This window comes from Monodelphis domestica, chromosome 2, assembly GCF_027887165.1.
Source record: "Monodelphis domestica isolate mMonDom1 chromosome 2, mMonDom1.pri, whole genome shotgun sequence".
NCBI classification, from domain to species: Eukaryota; Metazoa; Chordata; class Mammalia; order Didelphimorphia; family Didelphidae; genus Monodelphis; species Monodelphis domestica.
The window spans coordinates 520,408,052-520,431,197 of NC_077228.1; positions in this window are offsets into that span (position 1 = coordinate 520,408,052).

The following is a 23,146-nucleotide window of genomic DNA, read 5'->3' on the forward strand; positions in this document are numbered from 1 at the left end:
CCTCCATGAAATGGATTTCTAAGTACACTAGAAGGAAGGCCAAGTCTTCCCGCTCCTGACCCAAAGGCTTTGCACAGGTTGTCCCCCATCCCTAGAATTCTCTCCCTCCTTACCTATCACTTAGAATTCCCAGCTTCCATCAGGAGCTCAGTAAGGTGCTTCCTTCTCTGGGAAGCCTCTCCTGATTGCCCGAGTTGTTAGGCTCTCCCCCTTAAAAAATAATTTGGAACCTTCTTATCTGCATATATCTTGAATCCCCATCACTCCTCCCAATAGAGTGTAAGCCTTTTGTGGGCAGGAACTTTTTCACTACTGACTTTATATACCCAATGCCCAACACAATGCCTGACATATGGAAGATTTATAATAAATGTTTGTTGATGGATGGGTAGATGGACAGATGGATGGATAGATAGCTGGATGGTTGGATGGATGGATGGATGGATGGATGGACAGGTAGATAGATGGATGGATGGTTGGATGGATGGATGGATGGATGGATGGATGGATGGATGGACAGGTAGATAGATGGATGGATGGTTGGATGGATGGATGGATGGATGGATGGATGGATGGATGGATGGATGGTTGGATGGATGGATGGATAGATGGATGGTTGGATGGATGGATGGATGGATGGATGGATGGATGGATGGATGGATGGATAGAAGATAAGTCCCCTGAAGACAGGGACTGTTCATGATTGCTTTCATCTCTCCAGAAACCACCACAGCCCCTAGAATATAGCAGGTGTTTGATTCATATATGCTGGATGAATTCAGCTATTGAGAAGAAAAAGCTCCACTTCTGTTCCTAAAGGGGTTAGGGATAGGGATGGAGAATTGGTGGTTTGTTTGAGGAATGAGACACGGAAGGAAAAATCAGAAGAGCCAGAGCTGAAGGACAAACTCCCATCCCATTTTTAAAACACTATTCAAGCTATTCTAAGAAACACTAATACACAGAGCTCCAGGCCTGCAAAGAATGATGTCAGCTTCCAGGGTTTGGGTTTCTTTTTTTTCCCCTTCATTTCAAAACTCAGTGCCAAGATCATGCTCAAGACAAGGTAAGCAGTTTCACCCTGATAAAATATTGACACAGACGTACTAGAAATTATGGAAGCTCTCCAGGGTTTTAATATGCTGAGATTATAATAAATGCATTCCTTGGGAGCATACATTTAGAACAAGCAGATCTTACAGGCCGTCTTGTCCAATCAACTCGCCTTACAAATAGGGAAACTGAGGCTCACTCAGATGATGTGATCTGTATGAGGTCACATAAATGTAAATGTTAGGTCATACTTGAACCTTGGACTGCTAACTTGAAAGTCAGCATGGATAGGGCAGGAAGGTAGTGGACTGGATAGAGCCTCAGGTCTGAATCAGGAGGGCCTGAGTTCAAATCTGTCCTCAGACACTTCCTACCTGTGTGGCCCTGGGCAAGTCACTTAACCCCAGTTGCCCAGCCTGAGCCACTCTTCTGCCTTAGAACCAATAGAGTATTGATTCTGAGATGGAAGGTAAGGATTTTTGCAAAATAAATTTTAAAAATAGTAGGTAAGAATTTATTTAAAATAAATAAATTAAATTAAAGCATTGTCTAGGGAACCCCCAGACCAGAGATCCATTTTCAGGGAGCTCACAAGATCAAAATAATTTTCATAATAATATTAAAATGTTTTAATTTCTAATGTGGAAAATATTGATAGATATAATCCATATAAATAAAAGTTCTTTGGGGTCATTGGGATTTTTAAGAATGTATTGGGAACCTGAAACTAAAAAGTTTGAGAACCACTTATCTAATTCAACCCTCATATTTGACAGAGAAGGAAACTGAGGTCTGGAGATAAGAAGTGATTTGGCCAGGATTATACCATGATCAATGAATGATAGAAACTACATCTGTGATTTCATCTCTGTAGGGAGCTCCTAGTAAGATGACTAGATGATATAGTAGATAGAGTAACAAATTGGGAGTCAGAAAGATCTGAGTTCAAATTCTTTCATAGATAATTAATAGTGAGGTCATTAAACAAGTCACTTAACTGCCCTGTGACTCAATTTCCTCCTCTGTAAAAAGGGGTCAACAATAGCACCTGCCTCCCAGGGTTGTTTGAGGCTGAAATGAGATACTATATATAAAGGGCTTTGTAAGCCATAAAGTTTTATATAAATGTTAACTATAATCATAATTGCCGATGTTGGGCAGCAACTGTTCTGTAACTTACAGTCTTAGAGAATTACTTGGGGACTTAGAATAGTTCAATAAGTTGCCCAGGAGGACCTGGAAAGAATGAATTAGAAGTAAAACTTGAGGAAATAGATGACAAAACTATACTAGTGGGGGATTTCAACCTTCCCTTTCAGAACTAGATAAGTCTAACCAAAAAATAAATTAAAAAGAAGTAAAACTTGAACTTGGGTCTTCCTAACTCTGAGGTCAGATTACAATCCATCTTCATTATTGAAAATGTCACTGGATGATAAAGGCATTACTAATCTTGAGGTGTTTGAAGGGCTCACCTCACTTGGAGCAGGAGATGTGGGAAATTTAGTGGAAAGAACCTTTCTCTTTGTGTCAAGAGACATGAGTTCAAATCCTGGCTCTGCTCTTTACTAGCTGTGTGACTGTGGGTCAGTCACTTCCCTTTGATCAACTTCATTTCCCACCATTTGAAAATTAGGGAGAAGGCACAATAGTACCATGAGAAGACTGCTGAATTTGGAGATAAGGACCTCAGTTCAAATCACAATTCTAGGTGTTATTGTGAACATAAATGCTGGACTCAAAATTCAGGAAAACCTGAACTGAAATCCTACTTTAGATACTAGCTGAATGACCCTGGGAAAATCATTTCATTTCAGTTTCTTCATCTATACAATGGAGATGATAATATGATCCCCTCACTGCCGGTCTGTGATGAGAATCAAAAGAGACCATGAATGTAAAGCACTTTGTGTACTTTATTTTTTTTTTATCCTTACCTTTTGTCTTAAAATCAATACTCTGTACTAGTTCCAAGAAAGAAGAGTGGTAAAGGCTGGGCAATGGGTATTAAGTGACTCGCACAGCTAGAAAGTTTCTGAAGTTAGATTTGAACCCAGGACCTCCAGTCTCTGCACTCTATCTACTAAGCCACCAGTTGCCCCAATTTTGCATATTTTTAAGCATCTTACATAAAAATGCTGGCTGTATTAGCATTGTTCCTGTGTGGCCTTAGACAAATTGTTTAACCTCTAGTCCTCAGTTTCTGGATCTGTCCTAGGTAGGGATTGAAGTAGAGGACCTCAAAGACTCCTTTCAGTCCACAATTCTAGGTCCTGTTTGAGTTTGGACAGTCCATATATTTAGTAATGTGTTATGCAAGGCTGTATGCTTATATCATTCACTCCCAGCATACAGCAGTGCCAGGAAAGTGAGAGGAAAGCTCCCTTCTTCTTCCCTTAGATAAAGGTTCCTTCTATAATTCAGTAAGGCCTTAAGACATTTAAATTGAATTGAATTGAGTTGAATCTGGAAAGACGTCTTGTGAAAGCCCCAGCAGTCAATCTATGAACCTCCTTGGAATAGAGCAAATTAATGAAGAAAAAAGTTTAAGAAAGGATATTCTTAAAGGACAAATCAACACCACGAGTCCTCAAGCTGTGACTGTGTTAAAAATACATCTGGAGCATATAAAAATCCTTCTGTGAGGGAGCTCACCTGTGTATTTTTGCTATCAAGGGGGAAAAATATAAAAAGACCTCAGCAGTAGGTGTGGAGTGAACAGATTTCAGCTCTGCTCACTCAGGACACCAGGGAACTCGGGGCTAGGGCTGGAGGTGATGGGGTTCACTGCAAGTTTAAGATGGGTTCTGGTTGAGATGTTCAGCCTAAGGTGACTCTGGGTAGAGAGGAAGTGGGAACAACCAGAGGGAAAAAAGTCAGAATGAATATTAATAATGGGGAATACTTGTAGAGTCTTCCTGGTTATAATAAGCTCTGAGATTCATTGTTTCATTTAATTATAGATTTAGAGATGGAAAACAATGTGGTGAGTTCATTTTATAGAGAAAAAAGTAGAAGCCAAAGGAGGAAAACTACATTTTGGCTTATTATTTTGGAAAGGATGACTACAAGCCATCGTTTTAGTTTTGATTAGTGTTTCTGAAATTTAGGTAAAATTAGTGGTAAGAACAATAGCCCTGGAGTCAGACAACCTGGGTTCAAATCTCACCTCAGACATTTACTACCAGTTTGACCATCAAAAAGTCATTTAGCATTCAGAGAAAGAACTGTGGGAGTAGAAACACAGAAGAAAAACAACTGCTTGATCACATGGGTCGATGGGGATGTGATTGGGGATGTAGATTCTAAATGAACACCCTAGCACAAATATTAATAATATGGAAATAGGTCTTGATCAATTACACATGTAAAACCCAGTAGAATTGAGCCTTGGCTATGGGAGGGGGTGAAGGGAGGGGAGGGAAAGAACATGAATCATGTCACCATGGAAAAATATTCTAAATTAATTAATTAAATATTTTTTTCAAATAAAACCATTAAAAAAGTCATTTAGCTCCTCTGGGTCAGTGTTTCTACACTTGTAAAATATGGCCTAAGTAGTCTCTAAAGTTCCTTCCAGTTCCATCTCTGATAGATAAAATAATTTTATAAAGAAAATGGAGACTCCTGGAACTCAAATATCTAGTCATGTTACCAGTCCAGGGCAATGCAAACTCCCAATCATACAAGTTTCCATATAAAATGTAAGCTCTTTAATGACTAGGACTCTATCTTCCTTTCTTCTTTCCTTCCTTTCATTATTTCTCTTGCTTCCTTTCTTATATGCTTCCTTTGTTTTCTTCCTTTGTTCATTTCTTTCTTCCTTCTTTTCTTATTTCCTTCCTCTCTTATATTCCTTTTCTTTCTTTCTTTTCCTTTTTAAGGAATACAATATAAGAAAGAATTCTTTCACCCCTTCTTCCTCACTCTCTTCCTTCTTTCTTTGGATTTTTCTTTCTTCCTTACTTCTTTTCTTCCTCTTTTCCTTCTTTGTTTTTTCTTCCTTCCTCTTCCTTTCCTCCTTCCTTTCTTCTTTCTTTCTTTCTTTCTGGCTTCCTTCCTTCCTTTCTTCTCTCTCTCTCTCTCTCTCTCTCTCTCTCTCTCTCTCTCTCTCTCTCTCTCTCTCTCTCTCTCTCCTCTTTTCCTTCCTTCCTTCCTTCCTTCCTTCCTTCCTTCCTTCCTTCCTTTCTTTTTCTCTAGCTCCTAATGCAATTCCTGGAAGAGAACAGACATTTTCTATATATTTTGTGAATTGAACTGGAAAACATATGATCCTGGGAATGGAAGGCAGTGGTGGCTACCAGAATCTTATTACATTCCCTCTCTGAGCTCCCCTCTGGAAGTCCTCAAGCATCCATTTCTCAGGCTTGTTATGGAGGGTATTCTCTTCACATACAGGTCAGACTAGCTCATTTCTGGGATTCCTTCTCACTTGTAAAAATTCTTCTGAATTTTTAGAAAGTTGACTTTAAGTATTCCTCTAGCTTCTTTAATCCACTCTATTCCTATAACCTATTTTTCTATTTTCTAAATCACCAATTATTTCAGTGATTATGGTTTTATAGTTTAATCTGTAGCCACATCATAAACAAATTAGTGGATCAAGGAAGAAAAATAATCTATCACAACAATGAGTAGAGTAAGAGTTCATGACCAGTCAGTCAAGAGAGAGAAAAGAACACAGAAAAATGGACAATTTTGATTACATAAAATTGAAAATGTTTTGCACAAGGAAAATCAGTGAAGTTAAAATTGTATGGAAAACGGCAAACTAGGAACAAAATCTTGGCGTCAAGTTTATCCAAAAAACAGCTGATATCTAAGGTGTTTAAGAAACTGACTTAAATATAAAACAATGACAGATGTTTCTCCAAGAAAAAAAAATGGACAAAGGATATGAATAAGCCATTCCCAAAAGCAGAAAGTCAATCTGTTAGCAATCAGCCATAAGTAAAAAATGTTCCAAATCAGTAATAAAGAAATAAGAATTAAGAAAACTCTCAGGTCCTACCTCACACCTATCAAATTAGCAAAGGTGAAAAAAATGTAAAATGACAAGTGTTGGAGGAGCTGAAGGAAAAGAACATTAATGTACTATTTGTGAATTATTGGTCCAGCCATTCTGGTAAGCAATTTGGAACTCTGCCTTTAAGGTCATTAAACTGTGCAGATTCTTTTACCCAATAATAAGATTATGCCAAAGAAATGGAAGACAAAGGGAAAAGACACCTATAGGTGCAAAATATATATTTTTTGCCTTATCAAAGAATTGGAAACAAAAGATGTTGTTGCCCATCAATTAGGGAATAGCCTAGCAAATTATGTTATATGAATGGAATAGAATATGATTGTACCATAAGACATGAGGAAAGAAACCATTCAAAGAAACCTGGGAAGACATATGAAAGGATGGATACAAGATGAAGGCAGTCAAATAGAGAGAACAATTCATACTGAAACCACACTCTGAAGGGAATAGATTGGAAAGACTTGAGAACTGAACAGCACAGTGACTAATGATGGCCTCACAGGACCAGTGATCAAGCAAGCTACCCACAGCCTAGCAAAGGGGTAGTAGACCTAAGGTATAGAATAAGACATGCATTGTGGAAGATGGAATGTATGCATTTGCTTTGCTTTACAATGTTTATTTATTATAAATATTCTGCTTTCCCCCTTTTTTTAAATGGAAGAAGGAAGTAGGAAGCTGTCAATTTTGTTGCAAAAAAAAGGAGAAAAACAAGAAGAAAATAAATAAAAGAGGATCATTGAAGCACCTTTCAAAAATCCAAAGAAAGTAATAGAAGGAAATACAGAGGGAAACAGACAAAACAGAACAGTTTCATGAATAGAATGTTGACTTCAGGTTAAACTTCTTTTAAAAGTAAACTGCCCCAAGAGCAGCTCGGTAATACAGTGAGTAGAAAAATGCCAGGCCTGAAATCAAGAGGAACTGGGTTCAAATCTGACCTCAGACACTTTCTAGCTGGGTGCCCCTGGGCAAGTCACTTAACCCCCATTACCTGGCCCTTACCACTTATCTGCCTTGGAACCAATACTGATATCAATCTAAGACAAAAGACAAGTATATATAGTATAATTTGAGGTCTGATAGCATTACTACTTCTTCATTCTCATTTTGACCCCATTACTTCCCTTGAGATTGTAGACCTTTAGTTCCTTCAAAGAAAAAACTACCTTTCCATTCTTTAATTCTTTAAAAATTGACTCCTAATTGGATGGATGTAACCTTGAGAGCTCCTTACTAGATTGTCTCACAGATACTGATACATTTTGCAGCTATTTTTTATGAAACTTTCCTTTTCGATTAATTTGTTCTTATTCCTAGTTTTTTTAGAGGTTTTGGAGAATAGAACAATCCAGAACCATATATATTTCATCTTCCCTCTTCCACCCACCTATCCAGTTCTTTCAATAATCCTGGCCAGTTGGTCTCTGGATTCTGTTCAAAGGATTCCAATCTCTTACAACTGCTGCCCAATCTCTTAAAACAACCTGTTTCCTCTTTAGTTAGCTTTAAGGCTTGCCTATACCAGGCTGAAATCTGCTTCCCTATTATGTCTTCCCAGTGGTTCTCCTTGACTTGCTTGCAGCCTTCTTTTATTAAATACATAGTATTTAGGGAATCTAGGTGGCACAGTGGATAGAGTACCTGTACTGAAGTCAGGAAGATTCCTTTTCCTCAAATCTGGCCTTAGATATCTACTAGTTATATGACCCTGGTCAAGTGACTTAATTCTGTTTGCCTCAGTTTCCACATTTGTAAAATGAACCGGAGAAGGAAATGGCAAACTGCTCTAGTATTTTTGCCAAGAAACTCCAAAATGGGGTCATGAAGTTTTGGATAGGAGTCAAATGACTGAATCACAAGGTGCTTAATAAATGATTGTTGATTCATTGATATTGAATAAATGATTCATAATTGAGATTTTTTTCTACTAGATTTATCATATTCTGATAATAGGGTATTGATTCCTTTCCTAGAGCTACCATTTAAAAAGATTTAATTCTTCTTGAACTACTGTTAGTCTTCCTTTAATGGATTTAAATGCTGAATTATTTGTTGCACACATTAATAATGGTTAAATGTTGATTGTTTATTAGAATATAATATAATATTCTTCTGATATAGTCTGGTTTGTACTTAGTTAAATGATATCATTATCATTGCTGCAACTTTTCATGAAATGAAATTCTATGGCATGAGTTCTGTCAAGGGTCTAGAACTTCCTCATGGTGGATGCCTTCCATAGACATCAATCTCAATCTACCTATGTCTGAGTAAACTATAAACCTTAAACTTAGAGGTTGTGTCCAACCCAGGGTAAGATTTCTTTATTCAATGTAGCTTGGTCCACAATGACAGACAAGAGCACCAGGACAATAAATCTTTCCAATTCAGTAGGACCACAAAGCATAACCTTCACAAATTCAATTATGCCAATTCCACACCAAATTGAAGTCTCAGAGTAAAACTTTAGTGGATGAGGCCTTCAAATGTTTAAAGAAAACTGGTGAGAAGCAGTATGACCTAGGACTTGAGGCCATTGGGCTCGAGTCTCACTTCTAATTGAAACTCTCTGTGTGGCCTTTTGGCAAGTTACCTGACTTTTCAATGGCCTAGGCAATTCTCTAAAACTATAAATTGCTAATCTGCATTGTTAAGGTAGGGTTCTTAATGTAGGATGTGTGGATTGGGGTGGGGGGTAGAACCTGAATGCCTGTTGATTTGATGACTTTATACATTTAAATAATAAGATTCTAAGGAGTCTCTAGGTTTCCTCAGTATCTATGAAATGAAAGAAGTTAAGAACAGGAAGAAATAGAGGAAGGAAGGAAGGAAGGAAGGAAGGAAGGAAGGAAGGAAGGAAGGAAGGAAGGAAGGAAGGAAGGAAGGAAGGAAGGAAGGAAGGAAGGAAGGAAGGAAGGAAGGAAGGAAGGAAGGAAGGAAGGAAGGAAGGAAGGAAGGAAGGAAGGAGGGAGGGAGGGAGGGAGGGAGAGAGGAAAGATCCAGCCCAGTCACTTCTTTTCTAGAACAAACATTCCCAGCCCCTACAACAGTTTCTCCACTATGGCTCCAAGGCAATTGTTGGGCACTTATTAAGCCTCTGCCCTATGCCAGGCCTCCTCTCCCCTTGGTCCCAGTTCCCAGGGCGAGCTGACCATCTGAGCTGATTGAGGCCCGCCAGACTGGGTAGCTCCGGTCAATTACACGAGGAGAGCATCACTTTGCAGAGCCCTGCTCCGTCTCCATGGTGACGGCGCCTGCTCCCTCCGAGACTGCGGGCTGCCCAAGCTCGGGCGGCACCTTTTAGCGCCTCCCTCCTCTGCCGCAGTCCCACAGCCTCAGCCAGGGGAGCGAGAGCCAGAGCTGGAACCGGAGCGGGCCGGCCGCTGAGGCCGCAGCCTCTAGCGGCCGGCCCCGCTGGAGGGGATGACTCGGCCCCCGGGGTCTCTCACGTCCTCCCAGAACCTGCAGAGCATTCTGACCCTGGAAGACCAGCCGCATCTTCCCCTAGACCTGCCGCCGCCGCTGCCGCCCCTGCTGCAACCCTGGCTGGAGACGTAGGCCAGGCAGGTCCCCGCCTGCCTCCAGCTGTGACCTCCCCCGAAGAAGGACCCCGAACCGACCGGACCCCGCTACTGCCGCTGCTGCTGCTGCCCCGCAAAGGAAGCTGCGCCCCCGAGGATTTCCGCACCTATAGCCAGGTGCTGGACAGAGCTTGCCCACCCCATCCCCACCCGCAGGGCGCCCTCACCTCCTGGGGGCCGCCCGCAGAGGCTGCCTCCTAGACCTCTCACTGGATGGGATGGAGAGGTTGGGTGGCGCCCTCTCCCCGCCCTGGCCCAGGCTGATTGATGGTCACCCCCTCCCTGAGCTGCCCTGTCACCCCAGCCCGGCTCGACCTGACCAGCTCCAACCTGGCACTCTCCCACCCTTCTCCTTCTCCATCCTTCCATCCCTCCCGCCGCCACCTTTCCTCTTTCCTCTTCCCTCCCCCACCCCAAGTACTCCCGATCTGCGTCACGATGTGCGGCCTTGCTTACTGCTGCACAAAGCCCAGGATGAGTCAGTCCCCTTCCAGGGTGGTCCCCATGGGTCTGTAGTGACTGGGAACGGGAGGGACAAGCAGAAGCCTGGCCAGCTAGGCCACCGCCACTGAGCTAAGATCCCTGCATCCTGTCCTGGTTCTGGCACTTTCCTGTGACCTGTCATCCCACTACCTTCCGAGCACCAATTTGGCCAGCTCCAGCTGGAATGACTCTCTGGGCCCCCTGGGATAAGCTACAGAAGCTTCTGGACTCTTCCTGATCCTGGGGCTTAATCTGGCCCATCCCTTCTGCCCAGGCTCACATTCTCTCTGGGCCACAATGGATAGACTTGAAACCCAGATGGGCTGCTCACCTGGCTTCTTCCTTACCTGACAGGTGGGGCTCCCAGCACCTCCTCCCTGCCAGTCTGTGAGAGGGAGTTCACCTTGGGAGCCCTCCCCCTCCCCCTGCTTGGAAACTCCCCAGGATTTCAGATCCAGACCTTCAGCTTGTCTGATGGAAGCTTCATCTGTACCAGTGACTTGGCAGCCTACTCCCCTGACCTTGGGATGTGGCTCCCTTCTTCTCTCTTCATGACTTCCCTCACCTAAGGGCTACAGACTAGCATGTTGGACCACAGGAAGGGATCTTCCCCCTGCTGGGGGGGGGGGGGCGCCTTTCTGAAGGCTTTTAGGCTCATTATCTACTTTGCTTTCTCTTCTCTGAAGGATTAGGCTTCCCTTTTTTTGTCTTTCCTCAATAACTCTGGTTCCCTCTGTGTGTTATTCTTCCCATCTCCTTTCCCTTCCCATTTAATTTAATCCAGCAAGTATCTATCAAGTGCCTAACATGTGCCCTCCTTTAGGGACGCAAAGATAAAAATGAAGCATGCCCTACCCTCAAGGAGCTGAGGGTGTTTTCTTACCGCCCCCCCTCCCTGCTCTGCCCATGTGCAGAAAACCTGTAAGCAGAGTTCATATATTTAGAGCTGGAAGGGACCTTACAGGCCATCTAGCCTGACCCCCTCATTTTACAGATGAGGAAACTGAGGCCCAAAGCAATTAAGTGTTTGCCCAAAGTAGTCTGTCTCTTTTTCTGTCTCTGCCTCTGTCTTTCCTTTTTCCTTTCCAAGCATTGCCCATGACAATTGGACATCCAGGAGGCTATAGAATGTGGAAGAGACCTTAGCTCTGGGTCTTGGGGATATCCTCATTGGGAAAACTTCACTCCCATTGTCATTGTGGCAGTCCTTGGTCCAGCAAAGCATAGACAACATCCATTCTATCCAGGGAGAGAGAGAGAGGCTTCTCATGGTAGGGGATGGGGAGGGCACCACCAAAGCTCCTTAGGATTTGCTGCTAATGGTACTTCATTGTGGGGGATATCTTTATTACAAACCCCAGATGAAACTCCCTTAAGGAAAAAGAGTTCAAGATGGCAGCTGGATTGGAGCCAAGGAAAGGGAAAACAAAATATACAAGTGAAACTGGGGTTCATTGAAAGCTTATTTGCTTATTGTTTGTGTTTAGGTGGGTTGGGTTCAAATAAGTTGAATGTAATTCATTCTGGAGATTGCAACTCAGAGTTGAAGAGAGGATAGAGAAAAAAAAGGAAAGAGGGAATAGGAGAGATACTGTTAAGAATGATATGAACCTGGGAATTTTATTCACTATTCCAATCTTTCCATTTTGTGTCTAACAAGCTGGTAAAAACGAAACTCAAAGAAATGTGGTAGTCAAAACATTCTTCTTCCTAGGACCCAGCTAATGATGAGTTGCTAATTTTACCCAGGCTGGTCTTCAAACAAGAGGCTCATGGTCCAACCATAGTCCTATGGTTGGATCATCCTTGGAACCTTTTGGTTTTGGTTGAGAAGTATGGGGCAATGAGAGAGGGTGTGGTCATATTTATGAGTGAGAAGAACCAGGAGAGATGGAAGGAAGCCATGAAGAGGTCAATTTAAGACAGGAAGAAGGAATAAAAGCAAACCTTCCTAACAAGTTAATGCGGTCCCAAACTAAAATAGACTGCCTCTGGAGTTAGTGGGTTCCCCCTCCTTGGATATCTGAGCTGAATTATAGAGGAGAACAGGTTGGACTCGATTGACTTGAGATCTCTTCCCACTCTAAGATGCTAGGCTTGTACGAGGCATGAGCACATATTTTTAGCCTGTTTCCTGTCAACCATGTTTGTTCTTTGTCTTTCCCCTATGCTAGGAACTGACTAGTACATAAAAGAGGAAAAAAGCAAATATGAGATGTATTTCTAGTCAGTCTTTAGGAGCCTGCTATGTGTGAGGGGCTTGCACTCTACAAGGCTATCTTCTCTTTATCTATCTTGTTTGTTTTGATTTTTGTATGTATATACATATATATATGGTCTCCCACAGGGACAATTTTTTCTTTTTCTTATTATCTCCAGCACTTGGCACAGTGCTTGGCACATAGTAAATGTTTAATAAACGTTTGATTGATTAAAGATGTCTTTAATTCTCCGCTGAGCTAGAACTGCTCAGCAGACACAGGATTATCAAGAGCTTTCTTCCTTTCCCACTGTGAATCATGTAAACTGATTCCAGCTGGGTCCCCAGAGTTGGGTGGGGGAAAGGGCAATTGCCCCATCTCCCACCTGGCCTCCATGCGGCCAGTTCATGACCGCCCCTACCTTTATCGTGTCTGTTCCTTCCTGACCTTGGTAGAATTAGTATTTCCAGTCATCCCTACCTTTATTGTGTTTGTTCTTTCCCAATTTTAATAGAACTAATATCCAATGGGCACATGTACAGCACTGGCAATGATTTTGTGAATTCCAGAACATCTAATTCCAAGATGTAATGCTCCCAAAGCAGTTGATGAATGATGGTAAGAGTTTTTGTATCAATCAGAATAGTCACCGACAAAAGAATTGACCCAAGTCTGGTCCATGTTACCAGCAAAGAAATGGTGGGAGCGGTTGGACAGTGCAATGCTGAGGTGAAATATTAAAAAAAAACTAAATACAGTATTGCAAAACCTGTTTATGTTCTGGTGAGGCTAAAATGTTAGCCTCTAAACTTATTATAATCAGAATTATATGTTAAGTTATTGATTCCTACTAATTCTGTAAATATGTGATGTAATTCTTCTGTCTAGTTGTAACTTTATAGGTTTAGTTCCTGAATTCTGAGAAACCTGTTAATTCTGTAAATTTGTGCTATAATTCTTCCATATTTATAGCTATAAATTAAGCTCCTGAATCCTGCTGAACCTGTTAATTCTGTAAACCTGTGCTATAATCTTCCATGTTTAGTTGAAACTCTAGTTAAGAGTTCCTGAATCCAGTTAAACCTGTTAATTCTGTAAATCTGTGTGCTGTAATTCTTCCATGTTTAAGATTCCATTTCTGTGTAGGAATAAACTACTTGTTCAAAACCCAAGTATACTGATCTCTCTACCACAGTGGACCTGCCCACAGTCAGTAGATAAAAGCAAAGAGAAATTCAATGTTGCTATTTGGAACTAGCCCTCATGAGAGTCTCTGATGGCTTTAGCTGTCCCTAATCAAGTAAAATGTGGACAAAGGCAACCAGGGGAGTTGACAAGGACCTGATAAAAATAGCCCCTAGAAACAGCTGCATCAACAGCTCACCAATGGATCAAAGGCTTTCAGGGACCACCAGCAACTCGAAAACCTCAATCTCCTACTAGGATAGGATAAGATACATTCCACACCATCATTTCTATAACTATCACTTCTAACTACATCAATGGGGACCCCAAAAGGTATAGGGATGGGGGCAAGAAAGGGGGACAGGAGTATTATCTGAAATCTAGAACAATCTGCCTTTCCAGATACATACACATAAACACATAAATCATAGTACTAAAAAGGGTAAAACATAATCAAACAAAACTTTATACTATAAATAATAACTGTATCAAATAAAAACAACAAACATATAATCTGCAATCTAGGAGAAGAAAGAAATAATATTCCTGCTTTTCAGAACTGTCTAACTCATTGTGACTCCATTTGGGTCAGAACCTGGAATGGTTTGCCATTTTTTTCTCCAGATCATTTTAGAGATGTAGAAACTGAGGCAAAGAGGGTTAAGTGACTCATCTGCCAGGATCATACAGCTGGGAAATATCTGACAAGTTTGAATTGAGAAAAATGAGTCTTCCTGACTTCTGGCTGAGCTCTTCCTTTATTTCCCATCATAATAGTCCTAGTGGATAAGCTGAACTAGAACTGACCAAGTACCATCTTTTTATAATTATTCCAGGCCATCCCTGCCAATCACAAATTCTAACTTCCACATGGGTAGTCCTAATGTTTCAAGTAGAATACCTAGGGGTTAAAGCATGAGGCTCAGGGGCAAACAGGAAATGACCAGAACCATACGTGGTTCTGAGAGAACCAGGTCTTCAGGTCCTGAGAGAAAGAAGAATACTACTAGTAATGGTCAAATGGAGAAAATGCCTTTGGATTTGGCAACCGTAGGTCCTGCGCTTTTCTGTAACACTTCCTAGCTGATGTGCGGGACACATGGAGTCATCATGTCCACAACAAAGTAGCTCCTGAGGCAGTAAGGGTCCTGGATTTTACAGGAAGATTGGAGGGTCAGTTCTTTACTCCAGACCTTCTAATCGGTTCCCTTATCTTGCATCACAGGTAGCCAGCCAGATGCTAGGGACTGACCAGAAAATCAAATAGAAAAGCAAGTATGGTGCAATGGGGGTTGTTTTTGTTGTGTTTTGTTTTTTTTTTAACTCTCATCTTCTGTCTTAGAATCAATATCATGTCTTGGTTCCAAGGCAGAATTGCAGTAAGAGCTGGGTTAAGTGACTTGCCCAGGATCACCCAGTTAAGAAGTATCTGAGGCCAGACTTGAACCCAAGGTCTTCTGATTCAAGGTTTGGTAAGTTTTCTAAAATGGAAGAAGGCCATCAAGTAGGAGAAGGAAGCATCTCCAGAACAGATTCTGCTTTCTGCAAATGAATCTCATGATCTCATGGAGAATACTATCTCAGAGAGGCCTGAAAAAAGCAGAGGTTTTTAAAAATTATCACAACTGTATTTGCCATTTCAATAAATACTATACCCAAATATGGTATTTCAACCTGTCTTTAGACAATATCTTAGTTCACTAAGATCATCTTAGATCAATTACAGGTGTAGCACTCCTTACAATTGAAGGGATCCATTGGGGACAATCTTGGGTACCATTTCATATAGAGATTCAGAGGAAATTTCACTGGACATCCAAGGGACTCACTCGTAATACAGGGGTTCCTGGAGAAATTTTAGTTGTCCTCTATAGAAAGATGGCCAAGGTCCCAGATGGATAATCCCATGCACTGAGGATATTATGGAAGTTTTCACCCAGGGAATCTGGTTTCCCATCTTAGGGTAAAGAGGTGACTTCCAAGGGACCCCAGAGCCTAAATCCCTAGGGAGAGAACCTAGCTCTCCTTTCATACTGGGAATCATGTAAACTGGTTCCAAATGAGTTTCTGGGGTTGGGTGGGGAAGAACCAAGCTCAGAAAGGAACAAGATTTCCTTCCACAATAGAAGGCTTGATTTTTATTTTCCTTTTCTTTATTGCCTTTGGGTTTGGGACGGCCTTTGAAAGCACCAAGACAGGCCTTTATTAAATACTGAGCAAGTAATAATCCCTAGTAAACTTTCTGAAATGTTCTTTATTGAATCTAAATAACTCCATTTGGGGGAATTGTGATTTCCACCAGGACAGGTGGGATTCTGCAAATTCTGTGCCATTTTTTGAGACTCTTTCCTCTAAGACATTGAGAAAGCAAATGAAAGGCCAAAACTTAAGCCTTCCTAGTACCCCCAGAGAACTGTTCTATATTGGAGAATGTGGGCAATGAGATCAAAATACACACTAGTGATTTGCTTAGGCCAGCAAAATTGTTTTATGGGAGGAAGGTTGTAATGTAGAACTGGCCAATGAGGCATGCACAGATTTGTTCTTCCTGGTAGATTATGTAAAGCCATATTCTCTGCCTGCTGCCATCCCAATACTTTGGAGATCTAGTTTCCAGTCATGAATGACTGAGGGATTATGAGGAATGGAATGATGTCTGAAGAGCCAGAAAGACCAGTGATGAATCCAGAAATTGAGATGGCATACAAAGAAATCAATGTACCCCTCCCTTGGTATTTCTTTTCTTCTTGCTTGCCTGGTGACTTTAGGGTAGGTTTAGGATTTGAGTGAGAAAGATTGCTGAGAACTGCTGGATGGACATGGGGCAGCCAGTCCCAGGTCACCTACAGACAACATGTGTCCACAAATTCATAATATCCCTGATTCTTTTGTCTTTTGTGTTTATTCTTTCCTAATCGCAGTTGGATGAGTATTCTGAGATGGGCACACCCAGATGACCCATGAGACAGGGAGATCTATCCAAATCATCAGAGATCCCACCAACCACTGGAGTACCAGAGCTGTAGGCAGCCGTGGCTGAGTATAAAGAGAAGCTTGAGAAGCAATCTGCTTCAGTCAGATCAGCAGTATACCATCCAGAGAGTTGAGACAACTAAACAAAGTTATAATTCATCCATCTATTTTGCTAGATGACCCAAAGTCAGAAAAACTCAAATATGGCCTCCAACACTTGGTAGCTATGTGGCCCTGGGCAAGTCACTTAACCTTCTTTTTCTAAATTTCCCCATCTGTAAAATGAGCTGGAGAAGGAAGGGACAAACTGTAAAAATGGAGATTTGAACCCCAGACTTCAATCCCTAGAAGTCCTTGCTAGTTCCCAGATTGCCCTATAATCTCCCTGAGTCCTCACTCAGCTATTTAAACTAACTGTACTGCCTACACTCACTAGGCTTCTGCTTCTGGGCACATGCAGTTCTTTTTTTTTTTTTTTAACCCTTACCTTCCTGCTTGGAGTCAATACTCTGTATTGGCTCCAATGCAGAAGAGTGGTAAGGGCTAGGCAATGGTGGTCAAGTGACTTGCCCAGGGTCACACAGCTTGGAAGTGTCTGAGGCTAGATTTGAACCCAGGACCTCCTATCTCTAGGCCTGGCTCTCAATCCACTGAGCTACCCAGCTGCCCCTGGCACATGCAGTTCTCTACCAGGCAGGCAAAATGTAGGTTGCATGTGCTTTCTTATTTTGTATTTTCTTATTTTCTTAATCTTTAATAAACCTCATAAAAATATAATACTTTTAGCAGAAAAACTAAATTTAAATGTTACAGTTTTTGGTGACCACGAAGGGACAAGAACTTCTCAACATTTTTAGCCTAGATAATGATTGCTAAGCCACGTTTCTCCAATATACTTTTTTAGAAAACCATCTTGATCAGCTCCTACCAGCAGCCATCTGCTTCAGAATTTCTTGATTCAATATCACTCACCTGGTCCCAGCCCTTCTGGCCCGGCTACTTTTGCCTGTAATCTGGACCTGTTTGATTCAGATCACTCACCTGGTCCCAGCCCTGCCCACCCCGGCTGCCCGCTCAGGCTCTGGCTCATGCTCCTGGTCTCTCTCTTGCTCACCTGGCCCAGCTGATCCCAGCCCAACAACCCTAGCCTCAGAGCAGATCGCTCATCTCCCCAGGCCCAAGACTCACTTCCACCAGCTGGTAAAAAATGGGGGTGATTTTTCCTTAGGCTACAATTAGCCTCCACGTGGACTGGGGGCAGGGGATAGAAGAGGGGGAGAAAGAAGAGAAGGAAGGGACTTTTCCAAACAGGAACTTAAAGCATGGCTACTTTAAAAGGATATCTTTTGACTGCATTGATTCTTTTATTTACTTCATTTTACTTTAAATTTACTTTAAATTTACTTTATTTATTTATTTCCCCTGAGTGCCAGAGGAAAAATTCAGCTCCCTGCAACTCTTTAGCCAAATTTGAGATGCCTCACTATGAGGAGGCAACTCAGTGACTTAGTGGATTGAGAGCCAGGCCTAGAGACAGGAGGTCCTTGGTAAAAATCTGGCCTCAGACACTTCCTGGCAGTGTGGCCCTGGGCAGGTCATTTAACCCCCATTGCCTAACCATTACCAATCTTCTGCCTTCTGACAATAGGCATCTAAATGGATAAAAATCCATGGAACTTTAAAGAGACTGGAGGTTATATTTTTAAGGCATTTCAGACTCCAATGTTTTATAAAAATCTCTGTATTCTATTGCATTTTACTGATTCTTTTAAGGTTTAACTTTGTGATTTTAAGTTCATACATTACTGCATTCAATACTATTCTATTACATTGAATCATTTTGATGTACTGGGTTTTAACTACTGTTAAATTCTGTTGCTTTTCCCCTATAACCATACTGAGCAAACATTATTGAGTAAGCCCATATAAAAACAGCTTTTCTATTTTTGACTTTGTAAATTGTCACATAGAGGATAGATGAACTCCATCAGAAAATTGCTACAACAACCTTTGGAAAATTTAATGAGCTAAATATCTCAACTTGATTTTAAGGATTCTTTAGACATGGTTTTTAGAATTTTTTTCTTAACAATCTCTGATCATTTTGCTTGCCCCTAACATGAGGTAAGGCCCATTTTAGTAGCTGAAGTGAAATACAATTATAATCCCAAATCCTGCATTTATAAAAATGTGAATGGAAGTTGAGAAGTTAATCCCAGGGCATTGTACCCCTAAAAAGCCTCCCAAATAAAAAATGGGGAACATCTCTCATTTATACTCTTCAGCTCACTTTACAAAGGTTTGGTTTTTTCCTAGACTCCTCTGCCACATTTTTTGCAATGATATCTAGATTTCTTGATGATGTTCTAGACCCAAAATAAGTTTTACTTTTTTTGAAAATATGTTTACCAAGGTTGAAAGATTTGCTATGTTTGTAAAAAATGTGACAAATATCCATCAGTTCATAGGCTTTTAAAAATGCCATACAGCAACTCATGTGTAAAAAATGATAGTGTGTTTGTTTGTTATTGTAATTAACTGGACTATTGAGAATTTTGGGGATACCTACATGTTTGTACTACTGTAAAAAAAAAAGTTACCTTGTAAAATTCATTTGCTTGTACTCACAGTGGATCATGGCCAAATATGAAGAGGAAATGGATCTCATTTTTGGTGTGAAAGCCCTGTATTCTATATTTTCTTAGCTGACAGTGTGCTAATGATTATAAGCTAAATTTTTTTAATTTTAAAATTCTTTTATTATTATATTTTTCTTGCATGTGCAATATAGTATTTCAGTTTTTTTATCTTTTTTTTCTCCTTTTTATATTTGAAGCACATGTCATCAGTATTAAAATTTTCTTTAACTTTTTGATTTTGCAGTAATATAAGTTTAACATACATTTGCTAATGCATGCCCCAAAAGCTTGAGACTATAAAAATGATGCCACTAATTGTTTAAACAAAATTATGGGTCTTTGCTTAATGAGTCTGTCTGATTCCAGGACAAGATATACAAAAGAGCCATTGCACAGGGCCAAAGATAAACCAATCCAGGATGGATTGATGCACTTCTAAGCCAATACAAAGGACTTGAACCTAGTGTGAAGACTCAAGGTTGCAACTCTTAACATACGTTAAGACGTAGGCCTTCCTTGTATCCACACTCACTCTTTGTGAAAATACTTAGACGAGTATCCCAAACTTTGCTCCAAACTTGGCTCCTATAATCTAGTCCCTTTTCTGTCTTTCATAGTGTCGCAAACTTTCTGTAGTCCTAGCTACTGACTGGGTAAATGTATCATTGCTTAGATCATTTTAATTGGACCCTGATTCAAGGTCCTGTTATAGATTTACTTTTCCTTTACTTGGAATTTTTACACATAAGACTTTGATAGTCTATATTTTCATCCAAAAATTTTCTTTTTCATTTGGATTTTTCTGATGTCTTTTTAATTTCTCTTGCCAATTGATTCATATACCTCATAACTCAGCCATGCATCCCTAAGTGATCCTGTGTTTTTCAATCCCCCTCTTCACGGGGAAATGTAAAAATATTATTATTATTTTAAATTGCAAAGTTTAAATTCCTTTTAGGAAGAATTTTAGGTTAAGAAAGATGATATCTCTCTGAATCCAGAAACTGAACTGTTTGGAGAAGACACCATGAAGATGCCTCCAGACCACAAGCTGCACGAGAAGATCAAGATTGAACTTAGGGTGTGGTTGATTGTACATTTATTTGTATCTATACTTTCATGCAAAAGGGGACTGCCCCCTAACTGGCTTTTGTCAATGCGTCTAGCAGTTATTGGTTTTGTTCTTTTTTCCTCTTATCCTCAAATTATTGTAATCTTTAAATTGATTATGTTTTCATGTTCCTTTTGGGGAAAATCTTTTCACAATAGGATCAAACGGTGAAATGTAAAAATGGAGATTTGAACCCCAGACTTCAATCCCCAGAAGTTCTTGCTAGTTCCCAGATTGCCCTATAATCTCCCTGAGTTCTCACCTGAGTGAGAGAACACAATGGCTATTTAAACTAACTGTACCACCTGTGCTTGCTGGGCTTCTGCTTCTGGGCACATGCGGCTCTCTACCAGGCAGGCAAAATGTAGGTTGCATGTGCTTTCTTATTTTGTATTTTCTTATTTTCTTAATCTTTAATAAACCTCATAAAATATAGTACTTTTAGCAGAAAAACTATGTGTTTTCTATATAAATGCTTCAGTATCTACAAATTTCAAATTTTAATCCCTTCCCCCCCCAAATCATGTGTGTGTGTGAGAGACAGACAGACAGACAGACAGACAGACAGACAGATAGAGACAGAGAAACAGAGACAGAGAGACACAGAGACAGAGAGACAGAGAGGGAGAGAGGAAAGAATGTGTCTCCCACTTTAAAGGGGATGTTTTGTAACAACTGTCCCTGCTTAGTAAATGTACCTTTGTAAAAGCTAATGAATTCTGGCTAATTAATAGCAACTAAGTTATACTAAAGTGAAAATATTGAAGGGTTAATCCCTCAGGGTTAACCCTAGATCCTATGGAAAGGCACCATTAGTTGCCAATGTAAATGGAAGTTGGGAGAGAGAACCCAGAGAATGCTGAGTCACTTTAGTAGAAAAGTTTTCCTTTTCTAGGAATTCTCTAATATCAGTAGAATCAAAGGTCCTATTTCTACTGCCTATATGCAAAAAGAGACAGTTAACTGAACAATAAACACCCTAAAGTAATTAAAGGAATATTTGCCAATTCATCCAAAAAAGAAAATACCAAAGGACAAGATAAATAACTTACAAAGATACAAAGCAATTTTGAAGAAATTATAATATTAACTGAAGTAACAAAAAGCAGACTAAATGTAGATGGGCTCAGATCATCAAGAGTGGAGTCAGCAAATAAGCACAATTCACCATAAAATTTTAAAATATATATTTCAGTGGTTTCAATACAGGATTTTTAAAAAAGCAAGCTTGGCAGATAAATCAGGAAGATTAAACCTTAAACATATTAGGATTCCAGAAAATATAAAAAATAGGGGAAGGGAGGAGTTAAAGAAAGAATAGAAGCTATATCTTATCAGTGAAATAATTATAGAAAATTTCCCAGAGTGGTCCAGACTAGGTAACATTCAAAAAAATTGGAAAAGAGTTCTAGGACCAATCATGGATAAACCCAAAATTTAAATCTATAAGTTATGATTATTAAAGTTCAATATCTCAAGTAATTATTCAAGCTTTGAAAAAGAATAAAATAAATTACTTCTCCCCAAATTCCCTATTAGGATATACTTACATTAAAATATTTAATGATGTTTCAATGCATTTGTAATTTCATTGATATGACTGTTATCTCTGACCTTACAGATCATAAGTCATCCACATCTCATCCTTTGCAATTTTTACTGATGTCCTTTCATAAGCCCATGAAGGGGGTCCATCCACTGTGATATGGATCTTTCTATAGTTTTCCTGACATGGCTTGATAGCATGTGGATACCAATGGAGCAGGCAGACTGTCTACTAGTAATCCCTCACTCTCACCCCACAAGCATCCCACTTTCTTCTCCAGTCATATATTTCTCTGCCATTCTTTGAACTATTTCTCCAGCACAAATCTTCATCAATAAAATGTGACAGCCTGCACAACCCACCTTATACCCCCCCCCACTTTGACTTCTGAGTGATCCTAAACTAAACTCTTCAAAGGCTGTGATTCTATAATTCAGACATAGGACAACATCAGAAGAATATTAATGCTTTTAAAAAAACAAAAACAACAATTAAACCACAACAAAAAATCAAACAAATGGATCTTTATTTCCAAGAACTCCAGAATAAAAGTGGAATATATATTCACTTAAAACAATATCATAGCTTCAGACACTTCCTAGCTATGTGACCCTGGATAAGGCATTTAACCCACATAGCCTAGACCTTTCTGCTTTTCTTCCTTGGAACCAATACATATTATTGATTCTAAGATGGTAGGCAAGGGTTTAAATATATATATATATATATGTATATATATATATATATACATATATATATATATATACTATAAGCCTGTAATCATCAATATTCAAGTTTATACAACATTCTATAAGTTGTTGTTTTTTTTAATTTAAAGCCCTTACCTACCATCTTAAAATCAATACTATGCGCCAATCCTAAGGCAGAAGAGCGGTAAGGGCTAGGCAATGAGGGTTAAGTGACTTGCACAGGGTCACACAGCTAGGAAGTGTCTGAGGTCAGATTTGAATTCTGGACCTCTTGTTTCTGAGTCTGGCTCTCAATCTACCGAACCACCTACCTATCCCCAACTCCACCTCAGTTCTATACATTTGTTTGGGGGGTTGTTTTGTTTTGTTTTTAAAGAAAAGCAATAGATTATGTTTTAGGATAAAATACTGTCAAGTTCATGTCTGTTAGGTCAAATAGTTTCTAGTATGATTAATGAAAAAAATTGTGTATGTATACATATAAATATCCAAGAATATGCATACTTCGGGGACCACTTCAGGAAACTGGTTAAAGTTGACAAGAAAAATAACCGAAGGTAATGGCAGCGGATTAGGACAAGCACAAACACCAATTCTTACTCGTGACCACACCAGACACACCCTCGTTCCCA